Source organism: Balaenoptera physalus (assembly GCF_965194825.1).
Source record: "Balaenoptera physalus genome assembly, chromosome: 17".
In the NCBI taxonomy this organism is placed as follows: domain Eukaryota; kingdom Metazoa; phylum Chordata; class Mammalia; order Artiodactyla; family Balaenopteridae; genus Balaenoptera; species Balaenoptera physalus.
This window is the reverse complement of record NC_138895.1, coordinates 49,670,109-49,691,862: the sequence shown is the minus strand read 5'-3', so window position 1 is coordinate 49,691,862 and position 21,754 is coordinate 49,670,109. Positions and strand designations below refer to the sequence as shown.

At 37.3% G+C, this 21,754-nt stretch overlaps 1 protein-coding gene across 1 annotated transcript in view; it reads left to right on the top strand.

Moving 5' to 3' along the window:
* The window catches only part of RNF19A (ring finger protein 19A, RBR E3 ubiquitin protein ligase), a 72,496-nt gene that overhangs the window by 6,015 nt on the left and 44,727 nt on the right, over nt 1-21,754 (top strand). The gene's annotated exons all lie outside the window — the stretch shown is intronic.

The following is a 21,754-nucleotide window of genomic DNA, read 5'->3' as shown; positions in this document are numbered from 1 at the left end:
CTCTTCATCGCGGTGCGCGGGCCTCTCACTATCGCGGCCTCTCTTGTTGCGGAGCAGAGGCTCCAGACGCGCAGGCTCAGTAGTTGTGGCTCACGGGCCCAGTTGCTCCGCGGCATGTGGGATCTTCCCGGACCAGGGCTCGAACCCGTGTCCCCTGCATTGGCAGGCAGATTCTCAACCACTGCGCCACCAGGGAAGCCCCTATCCTTCAGTTTTTGTTTGCATGAATAACCAACACTTCTTACATAGGCATCCTTAAATCAAAATCATGAAAAAAGGTCCTTTGGAAAGAGAGGGTGGGGGCTGATTAAGTGCATTTAAGTGGGGAAAATAAAGCAACCATTTAGAAAAGTCTGTCATCACATCCTATAGTACAGGATATGTACTATATAGCACAGTAACTGATTCTTTTATCCAAACCAGGGGTTACAGTGGTTACCTGCTAAGCAGTTACACATAGCCAAATATAGCTAAATCAAATACATAGCCAAATCAAATAGGTATCTCCTTATAGCCATGTCCTTTCATTAAAAATAATAATAATAGTAACTTCTAAAAAATTATAGATGAACATCCTTTGGCTTTTTGCATAAACATAACACACTTTACTGATGACCTTAGCAAAAATTTCTGGAGTCATGTAGTAGATTGTGTGGTGGCCCTCAAAAAGATGTTCACATACTAATCTCTGGATCCTGTGAATGATACCTTATTTGAAAAAAGAGTCTTTGCAGATGTAATTAAGGATCTTGAGATGAGGAGATCATCCCAAGTTATCTGAGGGGTCCAAAATTCAATGGCAGGTTGTCCGTATAAGGGGAAAGGAGAGGGAAATTACAGATAGACAGAAGAGGGGAAGATGCACAGAAGAGGTGGAGGCAATGTGAGGCGTGGAGGCAGAGACTGGAGTGATGTGGCCACGAGCCAAGGAATGCTTGTAATCACCAGAAGCTGGAAGAAGCAAAGAACAGATTCTCCTGTGCAACCCCAAAGGGATCGTAACGCTGCTGGATTTGAGGCTTTTACCCTCCAGAACTGTGAGAAAATAAATTTCTGTTGTCTGAAGTCACCCACTTTGTGGTAATTTGTTAACAGGAAACTAATATACAGTCAAAAGTAAAAAGATCTGTGCTTACTTCTGTTTTGTATCACGCATTGTGACTCTCAGAGACCAGACAGCCCTTCCTTTAGAATTCTTATCCATTCTGAGAAGTATCAGAGGAAGTGTCTTAATACCCTCAAGTCTGAACAGGCCTAAGAAATAGCTTATATCACCTAAGATACATTGTTATTGTCTCTCAGGTCCTTCTTAAGATACAGTTTATATTTAGGGAGGGGGCAAGTGTAATACTGATGGGATAGACCAAGAGGTTTTGTCTCATGAGGGTGTGATTCCTTCCACCTTCCCTGTCTCCTTTACTGGAGCCTCCTCTTCTACCCTATATCTTAAAGTTGGAATGCCACAGGGCTCAGTCCTTATCCTTCTTTATTTATTCCTCTGGGAACTTCATCCATGCTTGTGATTTTACCCACCATTCGTATAACAACTCTTCCCAAAATTTTATCTCTAGGCCAGATTTTTTTCCTGAACTCCATGCCTGTCATGTGGGTATTTGGCTGTACATTCTCACCTAAGATTTAAAGGCATCTCTTGAATGTCTTTAAATGAAGCCCTGCTCTTAGCTCCTCCCTAAACTTGTTCTTTGCACAGCCTTCTCCATTTCAGTGGACAGCAGTTTCAGCCTTCTGCTTAATCAGGCCAAAATCCTCTTGGAATCCATCAGGAAGTTCTGTCAGTTCTAGTTTCAAAACATATCCTTATGCCCATCATCATCTCTCTCCTAGAGTATTGCAGTAGCCTTTAAACTGTTCTCCATGTTACTGTCCTTACTTCTTCCTTCCCATTCTATTCTTTTTTTTTTTTTTTAAAGGAATGTAGTTTATTTATTTATTTATTTATGTCTGTGTTGGGTCTTCGTTTCTGTGCGAGGGCTTTCTCTAGTTGCGGCAAGTGGGGGCCACTCTTCATCACAGTGCGCGGGCCTGTCACTATCGCGGCCTCTTGTTGCGGAGCACAGGCTCCAGACGCGCAGGCTCAGTAATTGTGGCTCACGGGCCTAATTGCTCCACGGCATGTGGGATCTTCCCAGACCAGGGCTCGAACCTGTGTCCCCTGCACTGGCAGGCAGATTCTCAACCACTGTGCCACCAGGGAAGCCCCCATTCTTTTTTTTTTTTTTAAAAGCAAGTTTCTTTTTTTTTTTTTCATTTTTATTTATTTATTTATTTATTTATTTATTTATTTATTTATGGCTGTGTTGGGTCTTCGTTTCTGTGCGAGGGCTTTCTGTAATTGTGGCGAGCGGGGGCCACTCTTCATCGCGGTGTGCGGGCCTCTCACTATCGCGGCCTATCTTGTTGCGGAGCACAGGCTCCAGACGCTCAGGCTCAGTAATTGTGGCTCACGGGCCCAGCTGCTCTGCAGCATGTGGGATCTTCCCAGACCAGGGCTCGAACCCGTGTCCCCTGCATTGGCAGGCAGACTCTGAACCACTGCGCCACCAGGGAAGCCCCCCCGTTCTATTCTTAACACTAGAATTATCCTTTTAAATTATTCAGATTCTAAACTGTCTCTGTTTAGAAGCCCCCTAAGTTTTCCCATCTCGCTTAGGATAAAAGCCAAAGTTCTTACAGTGGTCTGTAACGCCATACACAACCTGGTCCCATAACATTCTGACCTGTCTCGTATATTCTTTGTCTTGCTCATTTCCCTCTGGCCGCATTCTGGCCTCTAGGCTATTCCTCGAACATACCAGGCACATTCCTACCTTAAGGCCTTTGCAGTGGCTGTTGCCTTTGCCTTGGATGCTCTTTCCCCAGATTTCCTCATGGCTAACTCCCTTCAAGTCTTAGTTTAAATGTCATCTTTTCAGTAAGCGCTGATCACCCTTTAAAAAATTGTAATCAGCACCACACATACACACGCTCTTGATTACCTTTACTCTGCTTAACTTTTTTCCCACATTCTAGCAAAGAATCACAGTAAAATATTTAGGTGAAGTATTTAGAAAATTGTAAACTTCTATATAAAAGTATGAAACAATTTTTAGTACTTTATCTGTAATTACTGACCTAGAATGATTTGTGGAAATAAGGTAGGTGTTGGCCTTGAAAGAAGAGTAGGACTTTATTTTTTGTTTTTTATTTTTTATTTTTTTAAACATCTTTATTGAAGTATAATTGCCTTACAATGGTGTGTCAGCTTCTGCTCTACAACAGAGCAAATCAGCCATACACATACAATATGTTCCCATTTCTCTTCCCTCTTGCATCTCCCTCCCTCCCACCCTCCCCATCCCACCCCTCTAGGTGGTCACAAAGCACCGAGCTGATCTCCCTGTGCTATGCGGCTGCTTCCCACCAGCTATCCATTCCACATTTGGTAGTGCATACACGTCCATGACCCTCTCTCACCCTGTCACATCTCACCCCACCCCCTCCCCATATCCTCAAGTCCACCCTCTAGTAGGTCTGTGTCTTTATTCCGTCTTGCCACTAGGTTCTTCATGGCCTTTTTTTTTTTTTTTTTTTTTCCCTTAGATTCCGTATATATGTGTTAGCATACTGAATTTGTTTTTCTCCCTCTGACCCACTTCACTCTGCATGACAGACTCTAACTCCATCCACCTCACTACAAATACCTCCATCTCATTTCTTTTTATGGCTGAGCAACATTCCACCATATATATGTGCCACATCTTCTCCATCCATTCATCTGTCGATGGACACCCAGGTTGCCCCCATGTCCTGGCTATTGTAAATAGAGCTGCAATGAACATTTTGGTACACGACTCTCCCTGACCCATGGTTTTCTCAGGGTATATGCCCAGCACTGGGGTTGCTGGGTCGCATGGCAGTTCTATTTGTAGTTTTCTAAGGAACCTCCACACTGTTCTCCATAGTGGCTGCATCAATCCACACTCCCACCAACAGTGCAAGAGTGTTCCCCTTCCTCCACACCCTCTCCAGCACTTATTGTTCCTAGATTTTTCGATGATGGCCACTCTGACCGGTGCGAGATGATATCTCACTGCAGTTTCGATTCGCATCTCTCCAGTGATCAATGATGTTGAGCATTCCCCCATGTGTCCGTAGGCCATCCGTATATCTTCTTTGGAGAAATGTCCATTCAGGTCTTCGGCCTACTTCTGGATTGGGTTGTTCGTTTCCTTGTTATTGAGCTGCATGAGCCGCTTGCAAACCCTGGAGACCAATCCTTTGTCAGTTGCTTCACCCGCAAACATTTTCTCCCATTCTGATGGCTGTCCCCTGGTCCTGTCTATGGTTTCCTTTGCTGTGCAAAAGCTCCCAAGTTTCATTAGGTCCCATTTGTTTATTTGTGTTCTTATTTCCATTTCTCTGGGAGCTGGGTCAAAAAGAATCTTGCTGTGATGTACGTCATAGAGTGTTCTGCCTATGTTTTCCTCCAAGAGTTCTACAGTGTCTGCCCTTACACTTAGGTCTCCAATCCACTCTGAGTCTATTTCTGTGCATGGTGTCAGGGAGTGTTCTAATTTCATACCTTTACATGTACCTGTCCAATTTTCCCAGCACCACTCATTGAAGAGGCTGTCCTTTCTCCACTGTATATGCCTGCCTCCTTTATCAAAGATAAGGTGACCATATGTGTGTGGGTTTATCTCTGGGCTTTCTGTCCTGTTCCATTGATCTATATCTGTGCTTTTGTGCCAGTACCAAACTGGAAGAGTAGGACTTTAAATAAGCAGAGCAGAGAAGGTGGAAAAGAGTATTCAGGCAGAGACAAAGACATAGGAAACGTCATGGAGGTGAAACTATGTTTTGTTAATATATTTAACAAGTAGACCAGTTGGCTAGAGTGTGTTTTTATGTAAGAGAATGGTGAGAGACTAAGGTAAGATTGCGGAATGCCATGCAAAGTTTAAAGTTTACCTGTGGGAAGCAAATGGATGTTTGTAAGCAGAACTTAACAAAAGGCCAACGTGATAATTCAGAAACCAGGTGATTAATGAAGGTCATGTGGAGGAAGTAAAGTAGTGTAGAAAGAGGACTGAGACTTTGGCTCTGCCACATTTAGCTGCATGGATAAATCAAATAACCTCCAGACCAGCACTATCCAATAGAACTTTCTGCAGTGATGGAAACATTCTAGACCTGCACCGTCCAGTATGGTAGCCAGTGGCCACATATGGCTATAGAGTATTTGAAATGTGACTAGTGTAACTGAGGAACTGGAGTTTAGTTTTTTTTAATTTTAATTAATTTAAACTTAAATAGTTTCATATGGCTAGTGATGATACATTCGACTGAGTAGCTCTAGAATACAGTTTTCTCACTTATAAAATGTAAGGTTAGGTTGGAACATTAGTGTCACTAGAAGGATAGGTTCCACAGCTAAATAAAGTTGATGCAGTGTTCTGAGAAAAGCAAATGGGTATCTAGCTAGCAGATGCACCTGTGCATGACTAGTATTTGTGAAACAGTTCCAGGTTTGTATCCTTTTCATTTTTTGTATCTCCATGACTTATCTGAGATCCCCTCTGTCTCTTGATTGCTGATTTTTTAAATTGGTCTTTAGGTTGATGCTTCCTATAGTTAAATATCTAATACATCTAATTTAATAGTATGTTTTATAATTATAGTTAAATCTATCTTGTTTCTTTTTAATTCTTAATGAGAAAGCCATAACAATGAAAAACCTTTATGATTGTTTACCTGTTGTGTAATTCTTACCTGGATTCTTCTGCTTTCTTTAGAAAATACTCCCTCACTTGTTTTCTTCCCCTATAAAATTAAGAAATATTTGTATTTCAGTTTTGATTTTATTTTCGGGGGACGTGTTTAGAGAGAAGCTCTATGAATGCTGTGTATCCAAAGGAAGATAGACACATGTTGCTTATTGTGCCTCTTGTTTCCCAAGAGATATTGTTCCTTCTGAGAATTACTTTATAATTTGAAGAAAGTTTTAAAAATAGCCTTTAGAGCTTATAATCAAATAGCTCTTCCAGCCTGTGCTCTACCTAGTTATGTACATACGTCATAAAATTAAGCATACACAAACACACACGCACACGCACATGCACACGCACACACAGTGATTTACCCTAACCAGAGGTTTCCGCTTCCCCCACCCCTCATGTTCTTTAGGAGAAAGAGACAAATGAACTTCCAAAATTGGAGAGGCAGGATACTGCTGTTATCAATACTTTTTATTAAAAAACAAACAAACAAAAAACAACTTCCAGAAAAAATGGTTAGGACAAAATTAGCCCAAACACTTAGTATTTGTAATTGTCCAAATAGTAGAATTATTCAGATTAGTGATGAAACTGGTAAAATTCAGTTTGCAAAGATAATACTCATTCCACTGGCTTTACTAAGACCAAAGAGTATACGAACACTGTAGTGAATTTGGAGACATTTTTAAAAGAACAGAAAGAAATATTAATTGTCCACTTTTAACCCTAGAGTATGCTATGTATTACAACTGTCTGTATATTTGTATATTAGAATCATAGTCTTTTAGAACTAAGGGGCCTTAGACATTACCTCATCCAATCACTTTAGCTTTCTAATAAGGAAGTTGAAATTCAAAAAGTAGACAGACTTGACTAATATCAGACTAGGTTAATATTTCCCTTCTGTTGATATATAGCAATGAGTATTTTAACCAATTCAAAACCATTTTTTTGACAGCTGGATATCTTTTTTAAACCTATTTAAAAACTTTTTCATGTCTCTGGGCCCTCTTTATCATACCCATCGTTTTGCACTATGCTTTTCCTACCTTCTCCCTATTGGTGTATTGTTTGCCCTTCTGAACAAAGAGTGCCTGGAATGAGCTAGTCAAAATGTTTTAAATCTTTTTTTTTTAATTGGAAAATGGAATGAATAATGCTTTTTCTTTCTGCAGCAGCTTATTTTTGTAATGGATTGAGTAATGAGTATTATTTGTAATGAGTGTTATTAAAACCACATAGTACCATTCTATTCTACCTCCCAATCAAGAATAGGCTTAAACAGATAAATGTAACAGGTGTATGCTTGTGGAGCTGTTTAAGAACTATCTCTTTGGGGAGGCTTTGTGGCATATGGGAATAGTTTATTCTGAACTTTTAGTTTATGTTTCTAGGCGATCATAGAAATTATGTTAAGGATAGAGCTCAAGGTAGTATATTTGAGTCTTGATAAGCATTCACTTTCCAAAAAACTTGCTGGAAACTGATATGTGCCTATGTTAATGCTCTGTTGAGTTACCTCCACCTCCCCCATATATAAAAGTAGTTAAGTTGCAATTATTTACTCCACTTTTAATATTAGACCACTTGTCATAGGTTTGTAGCTGTATAAACATAACAAGGGTGAAAACTATATTTATGTTGGAGAAATTCGTGTACTATAATGATGTATTCCAAACTTGAAAATGGCTAACTATTCTGATGACATTAGACAAGCCATTTCAGAGCCAACAGTTTGTTTCATTGTATTTCTAACCTTAAGCATGATAATCTCTTTTTAAACAGTTTTATCCAGTAAATGGTTCAGTTACATTTGTGCCATCTCCTCAGATATTTGTAATAGTTATAGCTAATATTTGTTAAGTGATTAATATGTCATACGCATGCTGGATTCTTTATATATTTTATTTAATCCTAGTAATAATCTTGTGGACTGTAGGTTATTCATTATTCCTATTTTACAGTTGAGTAAACTGTCTTAGTAATTTAACGCAGTGTCACACAGCTAGCTAATAAGTTTCAGAATCTGAACTTGAACCCAAACTTTGTGACTCCAAAGTCTGTGCTTTACTGTCTGAATAAAAAGATGCTATCATTACCCCATATTTGTATAGTATTTTAAAAATTTCCCGTCCAAGCTACTCGTAAGTTATTCCCTCATTTTACCTTATCTTGGGTAAGATAGTTGTGTCTGAAACAGACAACCCCAAAATCTCAGGCGGAACACTATAAAAGTTAATTTCTCACTCACACAGAGAACCGTGTGGATGACTCAGGTATTCCAGTTCTTTCCATCTTGTGACTCAGCTGTCCCCAGAGGCCTACTTGGAGTCAATCACTAAAATTACTATATTCAGCCAGCTAGTGAGGGAAGAGAGAGAGCTCAAAGGATGGTTGAAAGGATGATTTAGGGACTAGTCCTGGAAAGGGCGTACATCATTGTACTCACATTGCACTGGCCAGGACTGGACACATGGTTGCATCTAGCTGCAAATGGAAGGAAAATGAAACAGGTGGGTATAAAACATCATCTCTGCCACAGATGATACAGAGAGGTTATTGCTGAACTAAAGCCACAAAACCACTTGGTAGCTATCTATAGAACCCAGATTTCTTAGATCTGCGTATAATAGGCTCATGTTTCTGAGGAGACATTCCAGTAATTAAAAGGCTTTTCGGTTGTATTTCTAGCACCGTTGCTGACTCTTTCTCATTGGGCATCAAACATTTTACTTTTTTGTGCCTGTTACATTTTAAATAGGAATATTGTTATTGACTTACCTTATGAGGAATGATAAACTTAAAAAAAAGTCTTTCAGTGGTAATTGCCATTTTAAGTGAAGATGACATTATTGCTTTATAATATCTTTATATTTATACTCAATTGTCCTTTGAATATACAACAGGTAGCCTTTGCTTGTTAGATTTTGTTTTTTAAACATGTGATGGGTTATTCTAGGCTATCTACATACCTTATATTTATTCTTGCATTCTGAATCTGAGACATTTGTTTAGGGATGAACGTTGTTTTTTATGTTCCCCCAAACTTTTTTGGAAGGAACTGCAACTTCAAATCTTAAAGGAATAGAAGTATGTTCTAACTGAGCTAATAATTATGAATATTGTACTAATAATGTAAATTAGTGAGAACAGACACAATTTACAGAAACTGATGGTAACTTACTGGCAAATTAAATTCTGCCATCTCAGCAGTAGCAGTTAACAGTTTGTTATACTTTAGACTCCTTGGAGAATCTCTTGAAAGCTATGGATTCTATCTCTAGAATATACCTATATTCACAATTTAGTATACAGTTTTAGAAATTTCATGGATTTCTCTGAAGCCTATCCATGCATTAGCTGCTATTTTTAAGCATTTTTATCCTTCTCCAAAAATTTATTATCGTGCCTATTATATTTTTACTTTAACAGACTGTATCAAGAGATGTTTAATGAGTCAGAGTTTTTATAAGATTTATAAGGAGAGTCTGTCTCCTTAATATTTGGACAGCAAGAATTATGCCCAGAGCCTGCACTGCTGCTGTAGCTGAATTTCCAGCTATATTGGGGAATAGATTTATTAGAAGAAAATATGACGTTTTCACATTTGACATTGACAAGATGAATGACATAACTTAAAATAACTTTAAACATATAAATAACCTTTTTGAGCAATATCAAACTTCATTATAATGAACTTTAGTGATTTATCACTGTTCAGACAAAGCTGTATATGAAAATCCAAGTAATTTAATGCCTCAAATTTCTGTTAATGAACTTCTTGTTCAGATGTACAAAGGTCTGTTTATTTGGGGCCAAAATTAGCTTGTGTGCAGATACATCATTTCTAGTACATCACTTCTAGTTGTGGTCTGATCAAAGGAAGGCTTATGATAATTAATTCTGTTTTTTGGTAATCAACTACTACCAAATTGTACCTAGGCATATTTAAATTTGATATGTTGTTTGCAACTCTATGTAGTAAATGCTATGGAAGATAAATATTTCCTTTTTTCAGTGCCTTTGGAACTTTATTTAACACTAGAGGAAGAGCAAGGCCAAAAAAGTGAATTAAGTTTCAAGGATATCCCCCACTGTTTACTTACCATATTTGTTTCTGAAGTTATGCACAGTGAGCTAAATTAATTTTCTCTATACTAGATCATTTGGTCAGATAACTAGTGATTCGTCTTTGTACAACTTAAATTGTCTGCTATTTATTATGCTAGAAAACCATTGTCACTGTGAAAAATAGAGTGCTGTCAGAAGCACGTACGTATAGTCTTTTAGAAAAAAAGCTTTAAATGGGATATTGATAAATATTTGTTCAGATTATGGGACTATCATATATGCTCAAATATAAAATCAAGTCTTTTTTTTTTCAAAATTATGCTTATGAAAAAAGGGAATCACTTTATTATAATTTATATCCTTGCCAAGTCAGTAATATTACTATTTGGGGAAGACATAGTCTGAAATGTCTTTATTCAGTGCTTGGTTAGGATGCACTAGAATGAAAGTTCCACAGAACAAGGGCCTTGTCTCTCTTGTTCACTCTTATATGTCTACCACCTAGAAGAGTATTTGGCACATGATAGGCACTGAACATATTTGTTGAAAGAGTAAATGAATTAATGATTATAAAGAATAATGAATTAATGCATGCTTAAGCTAAAATTTCCTATGACAGCATCGTATACAGATTCAAGAATACTGTATCTCAGATCCTTTGGTAAAGGTCTCCTTTGGAAAACTGCCAGATGTTTTTCCCCCAAAGTGTATACAGCTTTCCTCTTGAGGAAAAGTTCATGCAGCACAGGGCAGCTGAAAATCAAGCAGAAAACTAAAGTCTTACTGGCCTAAGGTGTCAAGGGATGGAATTTGGGACTGCCAGAATGGCTGGAAATTAAGTGGATAAATCCCAGAAAGGAGGGAGTTGTAGTAGGATAGCCCCAAAATCTATGAAAAAACTCCCCTGAAATACCTTGGTGACCCCTGAACTCTGCAGAAAGATTCCAAAGAGCTCAATGGAAAATAATAGCAGTTAGGCTGAAAAAGCTGACTAGAGATTTCACCTGCTACTCTCTGCAGGGGAGACAATTTGGTGTTTCATTCCCACCAAATTAAGGGGTTTTAAACATTTGTGCCCAGAGACCCATTCTAAAACATAAAACCAGCCTCCACAGTTTTGACTTTATTAGCCAGTGATTTAACTGCCAGGTATGATAAAAATCCTCACTCTTAGAAGCAGATAAGAAGCTGTGTAAAAGTCTCTACTGCTTAACATCCACAAAATCCAGTTTATAATAGACAACTACTAGACATGTGAAGAATCAGGATAATGTGATTTAATGTCAAGACCATCCACCCCAAAATGGTAGCTGACCCTAAAATTAGCAGAATTAGCAGACTTTAAAGCAACTGTAATATATTCAGTGACCTAAAGGGAGATGCATGATCATGATGACTGAATAGATGGGCAATTTCAACAGAGAAACAGAAACTATAAAGAAGAAGAGATAGTCTAGAACTGAAAAGTACAATATCTGAAATAAAGATTTTACTGAATGGATTTAACAGCAGATTGGAGAAGGAAGAGGAAAAAGTTGATGAACTTGAAGCTAGATCAACAAAATTTGCCAATCCAAAGAATGGATAAAAAAGATTACAAAAAATGAACAGAGCCTTGATGGCCAATGGGACAGTATTAAACTAACATGTGAATAGCAGAAAGAGAGATAAGAGACAGACATAGACAGACAGTAGGGTAAAAAATATGTTCATTGAACCCCAAGTAGGATAAATAAAAGGAAAACCACATCTAGGCATATCTTAATCAAACTGCTGCATGTCAAAGATGGAAAGAAAATGTTAATGTAGCCAAAGGGGAAAAACCCCCACATTACTACAGAGGAATTAAAATATCAATGAAGGATGACTTAATCAGAAATGATTGGAGACCAGAAGACAGTGGAATGACCTATTTAAAGTTCTGAAAGGATAAAGCTATCAACCTGGAATTCTATATTCGGAACAAAATATCCATGAAAATGAAAGTGAAATAAGGACATTTTTCAAATAAACAAAACTTGAGAGAATTCATTGCTAGGAAACCTGCAACACCAAGAAATGCTTAAGGAAGTTGTTCAGGCTGGAGGGAAATGACATCAGACATCAGATGAAACTTGGATCCACAAGAAGGAATGAACAGTACCAGAAATGGTAAATATGTCTATAAATAGATTTTATCCTCAGAAAATACTTTGTAAGCATATAAAGCAATGAAAGAAGAACTTGGTAGATGTGACTAAATAAACATCTTAAACCTCTTCAAAAATCACAAAATTCAAGGGCAAATATTAAGAGGAAGTAAATATGAAAGGTTTAAAGTCAAAGAGGACCATTAATGTTCCAGTGTTAAAATGGGCAAAAAATATGAACAGATAAATCATTGAAAAAATAAAGAGGGCTGTAAGCGTGAACAAACGTTCAATTTGTTTAGTAATCAAAGAAATGGAAATGAAAGTACTTACTTTTTTTTGCCACTTAGAAAAAGGTATTGAAATGATATAGGGTGTTGATGAGAATTCAGGGAAGTAAGCACCTTTCCAGTTGGTGGGAGCATAAATTGGAACAAAACAGTTCGGTAGTTTATTTCAAGAACATATTTTGGAAGTCCATACCACCTAGGTAGCAAGAAATTCATACACCAAGAAGTAGCCTACCATATTAGGTCAGAGGTAGGTAGAAAGGAGATCATTATTCAATAATTGGTGTTGAGATAACTAGCTAGCCATTTAGAAGAACTCAAATTTTGATCTCTACTTAGTCCTAACATGAAAATAAATTGAAATGGATGAAACATGTAAGCAATAAACAAACAAAGCATAGAAATACCAGAAAGAAACATGAGCAAATTTTAAAAATATAATCTTGGAGTGAGCAAGATGTTCCAAGACAGATATAGAATCCAAAGGTCATAAAGAGAAAGATATGTGAATTTGAACACACACACACACAAAATTTTAAATTCCTACATTGGAAAATTGCCATACAGTTTTTTTTTAAATTTATTTGACACATAATAACAAAGTTCCTTTACATAAAAGGCCTTATACCAACAGCAGGATGTGAACATGTGGTTAGTTCACAGAAAATGAAATGTGACTTGGAAACATTTGAGAACCACATATAATACCAAATATATAGTCATTAAAATTTTTTCTTTATTCCTCATCTTCTCTCAACCTCTCAACATAAGTATATATGGCTGAAAAAGTTTAATGGCCTGTTATGCTTTTGTAATATAAAATAGTATTTTAGTAGCATCTAAAATAGAAAGTCTCATTTCTTTATGTTCTTTATTCTCACTTGAGTATGAGATAGCTCAGGCTTCACTAGTGACCAGAATTAATTATCAGTAGAAACTGCGCTGGGAATCTCTGTACCTATTCCCTCCTCACTTCAAACAAACAAAAACAACTTTATATTTAGTCCTCTTTCCGTTCTCTTCAACAGTGCTATTAAGTGTTTTTGCATTCTACTTTTATTACATTCATGTTTTAGAGGTGCTGAACATCTGGGTGTCAGACATCAGTAAAAGAAATTGAAATCAGAAACCGTAGGTACTCTTTGCTCTTATACTTAGCATTTATCAACACAAAATTACTGGATTTTCTCCGTCTTTCTACCTTTGTGAGAAGTAACAGAAGAAACCTAATTTTAGCTGAATAACAGAGGCAAAAACAGATATTCAAGAGTATAATGGGATTTTCTCTTGGTAAATTAATTTCTTTATTGTCTATAAACTTTATTTTGCCTAGCCTTCTATCTCCAAAATACCCTTTCATGAGTCTTAAATCACACAGGCATGTGGGTGGTTAGTAGATGCTACTAAAACGTTTGTAGTTAGGAGATGTTTATTGGTTGAATATTTTAAATCTGTAATTCTTGAAGTTGTATAATGTCAAGATATTCAACATGTCTTATTTATCCTGTAGCACAAGGGTCCCCAACACCCCGAACCCACGGACCACTGCCGTGGCAGCACAGCAGGAGGTGAGTGGCAGGTGAGCAAGTGAACCTTCATCTGTATTTACAGCCGCTCCCCATCGCTTGCACTACCGCCTGAGCTCCACCTCCTGTCAGGTCAGTGGCGACATTAGATTCTCATAGGAGCGCACACCCTACTTTGAGCTGCGCATTCGAGGGATCTAGGTTGTGCGCTCCTTATGAGAATCTAGTGCCTGATGATCTGAGGTGGAGCTGAGAATGTGATGCTAGCGCTGGGGAGCAGCTGCAAATACAGATTATCATTAGCAGAGAGGTTTGACTGCACAGAGACCATAATCAATTGCTTGCAGACTCATATCAAAACCCTATCAGTGAGTGGCAAGTGAAAACAAGCTCAGGGCTCCCACTGATTCTGCATTATGGTGAGTTGTATAATTATTTCATTATATATTACAATGTAATAATAATAGAAATAAAGTGCACAATAAATGTAATGCACTTGAATCATCCCGAAACCGTTTCCCTACCCCCGTCCATGGAAAAATTGTCTTCCACGAAACCAATCCCTGGTGCCAAAAAGCTTGGGGACCGCTGCTGTAGCACTTGTGGGGTAAAGATTCTTTTCACAGTTTAAAAAGCTGGATGTGGTAAGGTTGTATCACTTAAATAGAATCTTACAGCAATAACAAGCCAAAAGCAAAGATATGAACAGAATCCTCAGTTCCTCACTTCCACTTATGTGTGTTCTGCATCATAATTTATTTATCCAGTGTTTATTAGGCACCTACAATAAGTTACAAGTTGTATCAGGTACTAGAGATACAAAGCTTGTCTTACATTTCACTTCAGCTAACATTTAGCATAGTGCCAGGTTTTAGCACGTGCCAATTTCACTTTCTTCTCATAACATCTGTTTGAAGTAAGTGGTATCATCCATATTTTGTAGTGGAGATCACAGACTCAGGAACGGACATAATCTGAGATTTTATAACTAACAGTGGCTGACCAGGTCTTGACTCCCAAATTCTCTTCTTTATCCATCCAGACTGGGTGTTTTTTATTTGCCCCTCCAGATCCACTCCTCATCCTTCCTTGACTTTCTCTGTGCCCCAGAGGAGGTTGACCTAGTCTAAGGACTGCCTCACTTGGGCTCCTTTGTTGGTTTCTCGTTGGATTTAGCCAGTGTGAGGCATTGGTGGATATTGGAGATCCAGAGAAGAGAGAAGCTGGGTATTTATTCTTCCAGTTGCCATTGGACAGCTCTCTCCCTGCTCCTTCTTTCAGAAGGCTGGCAGTGGTTTCCTGAGTACTTTGCCATCCCTATTGGTTCCTTTAACCCTACCCACACCTTTGTAAATGAGCCCTTCAGTTATCTCTTTGAAACTGCTTTGTTTTTTTGCTAGGACCCTGACTGATACATACAGCTTTTCAAACATGGGCTACTATTTGTATGGATTTGAGCTTTCTAACTGTTTTTATCTATCCTGTGTTTATAAGTTGAGCATTTAAAATCTGCAACACATTTTCACGTCAAACAATATTGTAATTGTTTATTAGGTGCTTCACCTGGAATGGTCAACTTCCATAATTTTTACAAAGAATAAAAAATAGCGTGCTGCCAAATTAGATGTATTTTTTGATGCGTCAGTACGAAGTTATCAGCACTTCTACTACATCTTTGGTCCATAAAGCTTTGACACGTAGCAGAAATACCTTTGTTGTGGGCTATTCCTATTTCTTAATTCCTCACATATGCCTCAAGAGGTACAAAAAAGTTAGAATCAAAGCGATCTTGACTTTAAAGAGGTATAAACACTGTGGGCTAGAGAAGGTTAGGTAAGCAGGTTCAGGTCTTTGTCCTTCATACCAATCTCAGGTGGTAGTCTTCAATTTAAGTACATAAAAAGGTCAGGAGGTGGGGCTCCTTTGCCAGCGATAAAAACTAATTTTTCAACTGGTTTCTTCAGGGGGATGAAAGTGTGTAGCAGCAGTTGGCAGAGAGTCTTCGTTACTTGTTGGAGTTGTGCTAGACTGGGAAAGAGGGGAAAAGAGAGCCATTTCTCATATTTTAATTAGCAAGTGATTGGAATTTCTTGTGACATTGGTGTTAAGAGAATTGCCTCCTATATGATTTTAGATACTTGGTTGAAAATACATAATATGGGGTCTACTTGTATTTTACTCTCCTTTTCTGTTTCACTAAGCTCTTCTAGCATCTGCAATTACAGATCTATACTTTTATTTAGAGGGGAAAGGTATACCCACTAAGCCAACAGCCATAACATCATGGAGGCCAACCTCAGTTATCTTTTTCCCCCACTGCTTTTCTTCATGTTATCGATGTGTTGTACTTCGACAAATCTTTGTGATAGTAAATCAGTTTAAAGAATATCCAAAGTTGGGGATTATTAGGAGTTGTATATATTTCAAATTATATCATTAAGTACATTTACTGCCTCTCATCATCTCTTCCTGCTCTGAAATGATGTAAACTACTCTAGGTTTTTAATACATAATTTATTTTGCATTTGATCCAGTAGACCTCATATTTGTCTTTGTAAACTTGGTGTGAGCTAATTGGACGTTTTAAAAAGTAGAGCATGGGGCTTCCCTGGTGGCGCGGTGGTTGAGAATCTGCCTGCCAATGCAGGGGACACGGGTTCGAGCCCTGGTCTGGGAAGATCCCACATGCCGCGGAGCAACTGGGCCCGTGAGCCACAATTACTGAGCCTGCGCGTCTGGAGCCTGTGCTTTGCAACAAGAGAGGCCGCGATAGTGAGAGGCCCGCGCACCGCGATGAAGAGTGGCCCCCGCTTGCCGCAACTAGAGAAAGCCCTCGCACAGAAACGAAGACCCAACACAGCCATAAATAAATAAATAAATAAATAAATAAATAAATAAATTTTTAAAAAAACACAACACTGAGCTTTCCTACAATCTACACTTCCCTGTACGTGACACTCCACAACATTTAAAAAAAAAAAAAAAAGTAGAGCATGTATATGCCTAGGAGGCGTGACAGTGAAATAACAAGATTTTTTCTTGTGCTTATGAAATAGTAGCATCACTTCAGTGACATTGTGTCATTTTAAGAAATACTCATTTGGTATTTATTCACAGTGTCTATGTTCATGACACCATCTTGGCTGTGTGTGGTATTAAAGAAATCACAAATATTCAAGTTCTACATTGAAAACATTATTAAAACATTGATGGTAATCAGGGCAGAAAAACAAGTGAACACAGTAAAAATTTCTTATCTGAGTTATAAAATGTGAGTACAGTTTAGTTAGGAGGAGAGAAAAGGGAGTGGCATTTCAGACGGGGGAATGGCTTGAATAAGGCATGGAATTGAGGGATAGTTAAGACCAGCCCTAGATGATATGTAAAATATAATTGTCTTTTGTTTTCTGAGGCAATTTTTGATATACTGATAGTGACTGGAGTTGTTTCGTGAAGGCAGCTGCAGACAGATGATGGTACTGAGGGCGAGATATCAGAAGACCTGAATTTGACCCTAAACCCTGTTATTTCCTAACTGTGCAATATTTACCCTCTCTGCACTTCAGTTTTCTCATCTATCAAATAAGGATAATAATACCCATTCCATAGGGCAATGAAGTTTAAATCAAAAGTGCTTTAAAAGCACTTTAAAACTCTACTGTGTAGTGGTATTATTATATACAACGTATTTTCCCTTCTTTTTCCAACCAGCAACCCAGCTTTTTGTTTTAGAACTCAAATAATATTTTTGTCTTAATGGTGTGTGCATTTCTGAGGCAGAACATAACAATAGTACTGACAGATTGATACAGTTGATAGTTTACTTTAAAAAGTTGAGTTCAAAAAGAATACTATATTAAATGATGCAAATAATAGATTTTTATTTTTCATTGGAGAATAAAATCAGCTTTTTCTCAAAATAAGTTTCTAAATCACTGAAAGTTTTTTTTTTAGAATTTCACACATTTTTGTCATCTGTTCAAATTGGCAGAATTTCTGTAGTGCTTTTTTTGTTTTTTTGGTGGTTAAGGGTATAGTCTCAGAAATCCAAGTTAGTTTACTAATTTCTAAATGTTTATGCAAATAAACAGTTTGATTAAAAACTCTTTGTTATGGGTGAACCATATAATCTTAATTTCATATACCACTAAAATAATTAGGTTTAGTTCTTAATACTCTGAGTCTCTGATTTCCCATCTGCAAAGTTAGAGTAAACTTTATATTGCTAAAACTTGAATATTGTAAATCACTGAGAGGAGGGGAAGGAGGGACGAATATGTCCACACTTTGGGGTGTTGGGGTGAAATATTGACTATATCTTTTGAATCTGCTGTTATGCAGGGCCTCTTATTAATCTTGTAGGTGGCTTGCAAGATGGCTTCCTTTTTAAGATGAATTCTGTAATAGCCTATAGTTTGTCATAATGTCTGAAAGACTCCCTCTAAATCTGGTGAAAATGGACTCAGCTGTTTTCAAGAGTTGTAGTAACAGAGACAAATTTAATGTATATAAGTTTATAACTATTGGTTTTGTGATATATATTTCTTCTCCAGACATATCGCATTGAGTATAGAGACCCATGTCTATCCTGTTTGTGGTGGTAACCTCAGGGTTTAGCACATGCTAGGCTTAGACTTTAACTCTGAAATTAAGCCAAAGTCCCCTTGATTGAGGCATTCCCAATACTGTTGGGTCACATGCTTTTAGACACCTTTCATGGATTTTTTCTACAGGATAGTCATTAATTTATGTGGGTTTTTTTTAATGTCTCTCTTATCTCTATACATAGGTTTTTAAGTACTACCTCACTATAGCCCCATAGGCTGAAAATGACCTTAAACTGAGGTGGTTTTTTTCTTTTTAATGGCACTTTTATTTTTAGTACCTAAACTAATGAAAAACAAGGAGCCTTGTTTTGGAGGCCAAGCCTATAGAATTCTGTTTTTAAGTGAAAGTGTTTAGCAGACTCTCTTTAGAATTAGTGGTTCTTGACCAGCGTGTGCAACTAAATTACTGAGGAACATTTTCAAAATATACAAGTTCTGGACCACATCCTACCCAGCTACCCAGCTCTAGAGTGGAATATGTTTTTTGTTGTCGTTTGTGGGGTTCATTTAGCTGGTTTTTTAAAAAACTGTATGCAATAGATGCTCATGATACAATTGTAAACTATGCAGAAAGCAGAAAGTGAATACTAAAGATTATTCTCCCCAAGGTAGCCATTGTTAATGGTTTAACATTTTTCCAGAAATGGTGTAGGTACATATAAACCTCTGTGGGTGCGTTTTTTTCCACAAATGGGTTCATACTATACATACTATTTTGCAGTTATTATTGTTCACTCAGTATTATGTAGCGAGATCTTTTCCGTATCATTACACGTAAATTGTGGTTGGTTCCTTTATTTTTACCAGTTCCCTGTGGGACACAAGTTATTTCCAGGTTTTGTGTGGGGCTTGTTTGCCTTGTTTTGTTTCGTTTGCTTCTATCAGCTAGGCTGCAGTGAGTTTCCTTGCACAATATTTCTTTGCACACTTGTGTCATATTTTCTGAAGGATAAATTTTACATGTAGGATTGCTGGTCAAAGAACAGTTGCATTTTGAAGTTTGATAGATAGTGCCAAATGGTTCCCCAGAGTTGTGCCGATTTGCAGTCCTCCCAACAATATGTGAGGTGCTTCTTTCAATACATGTTCACCAACCCTTTCAACCTTTGTCAGTCTAATGTGTACAAAGATGGTGTATCTGATGTTTGAATTTTCATTTCTTTAGTGTTGTTGAACACTGTTTCCTATCTTCCTAATTTTTGTAATTCTTTTTCTCCAAACTTCCTCCTTATATCCTTGCTTATTTTACTACTAGGTTGTACATCTCTTTCTTACTAATGTGTAAAAGCTGTTTGTATACTAAGGAAATTTGTTCATTGTTATACATGTTTTACTAATTTATCACGTCATCCTACTTTATAGTATTTTTTACCATATAAAAATATTAAATTTTTTAGTATTCAAATTTGTTTCTTTTCCTTTGATGCCTATTTGTTTATTTGCAGTATGTTTTAGAAAGGCTTCCTAAGTGGGATGACCGTATGTTCTAGTTTGCCCCTGTTATCCTAGTTTAAATATTAATAGCACCTCCATTCACTCTTACTAGGTTCTTTTTTGGATAATTAATTATATGGGTATCAAATTTCTAAAAGTGTGTTTTGAAAAATTCTCCAGGTGATATTCATTAAATACCACTGGTTTAATGTTTTAAATGATAAATTCTTAGGACAGAATCTCCAAGATAGATTCCCTCTACAGTTCTGTTCATTGATACATTTATTGAACCCTGTTGTACAAAAAGCATTTTGAGATGCAAGAGAATATAATAACTATAAAGAAGAAAATGTGCAGAAAATTTTAGTTCATTTACCATCACACTCTATATTTCCCTCAGAATTAAGGGAATATGCTGCAGATGATGGGGAAATATAAACTGATAGACATGAGTAAAGTTTGCCTGAGTGAAATATGTGTGGATATCACCTCAGGGAGCTTTTTTTTTTTTTTGACCTTTAATCGTGTTATAACAGTCACCAAGAAAAATGCATTAATCATGAGTCTGTGGGTCAGTGATTTATCACAAAGTGAACATACCTTTGTAACCACTATACATGTGCCTCTTCCTTTGTGCCTCTCCTCAAAAGGTAGCTACAGTACTGACTTACAACAACATAGATTAGCTCTGCCTGTTTTTGAACTTTATTTAAATGGAATTATACAGTACATGTCCTTTTATGAGAGATTCATTCTTGTTTTATGAGTAACAGTATTTTGTTCATTTTCATTGCTTTCTGGTATACCAGAATATACCAGAATGTGGAATGAATATACCACAACTTGTTTATCCATTCTACCATTGATGGAAATATGGGTTGTGACCAGTGTTTGGGCTTATTATAACTAGTGTTGCTGTGAATGTTGTTATGTAGATGTTTTGGTGCATGTATGCATTCATTTCTCGTGCATTCATATCTGGGAGTATAAATTGGGTAATAGAGTATCCATGTGTCCAAATTTGGTAGCTACTGTTAAACAGTTTTCCAAAGTAGTTTTCCAAACTCCTACCAGCAGTCCACATCTTTGCTAACATTTGGAAATGTCAGTTGGAATTTTAGCCATTTTGCTGGGTGTGTAGTGGTCTCTCAGTGTGGCTTTAATGTGTACAACAAATGATGTTGAGCACTTTTTCATATTCTTTTGTGAAGTGCCTGTTATGTCCCTCACCCATTTTTCTATTATATTGTCTGCTTTGTCTTGTTGACGTCTAAGTATTCTTTCCATATTCTGGATACTGGTCCTTTATTAGTTTTATGTGGCAAATGTCTTCTTCCACTCCCTTAATACTGTCTCTTCATTTTATCGTAGTCCAATTTAACAGTCTTTCATTTTATGGTAAGTACTTTAGTATGTTTTGTTTAAGAAATCTTTTCGTTGAAATATTCTCTTCTATCAACTCCTAGAAGCGTTATGATTTTACTTTTCACATTTAGATCTATGAACCATCAATTGATTTTTATGCAGGGGGTTAGCTATAGGTTAAGTTCCTTTTCTCTTCTCAGATGGTAACCAGTAAAACAGTACTATGTTGTTTTTGTTTTGTTTTTGACGAGGCCATTGCTAATGCTCAGCAGTGTCACTTTCGGCAACAAGTCAAGTATCCGTGTGTGTATGTGGGACTTTTTTCCTGGTTTGTGTTCTGTTCCACTGGTCTTTGTATCCATCTTTGTGATGTACCACACTGTCTTCCTAATTACTGTAACTTTATAATGAGTCATTATATCTGGCAGTGTAAGAGCATCCCCCGGCCCCCCCACCACACACACTTTGTTCTTCACAATTGTGTAAGCTCTACTTAGCCATTTGTATTTGCATGTCCATTTTATTGTCAATTTTTTTTAAACTCCTAAAGGCAGT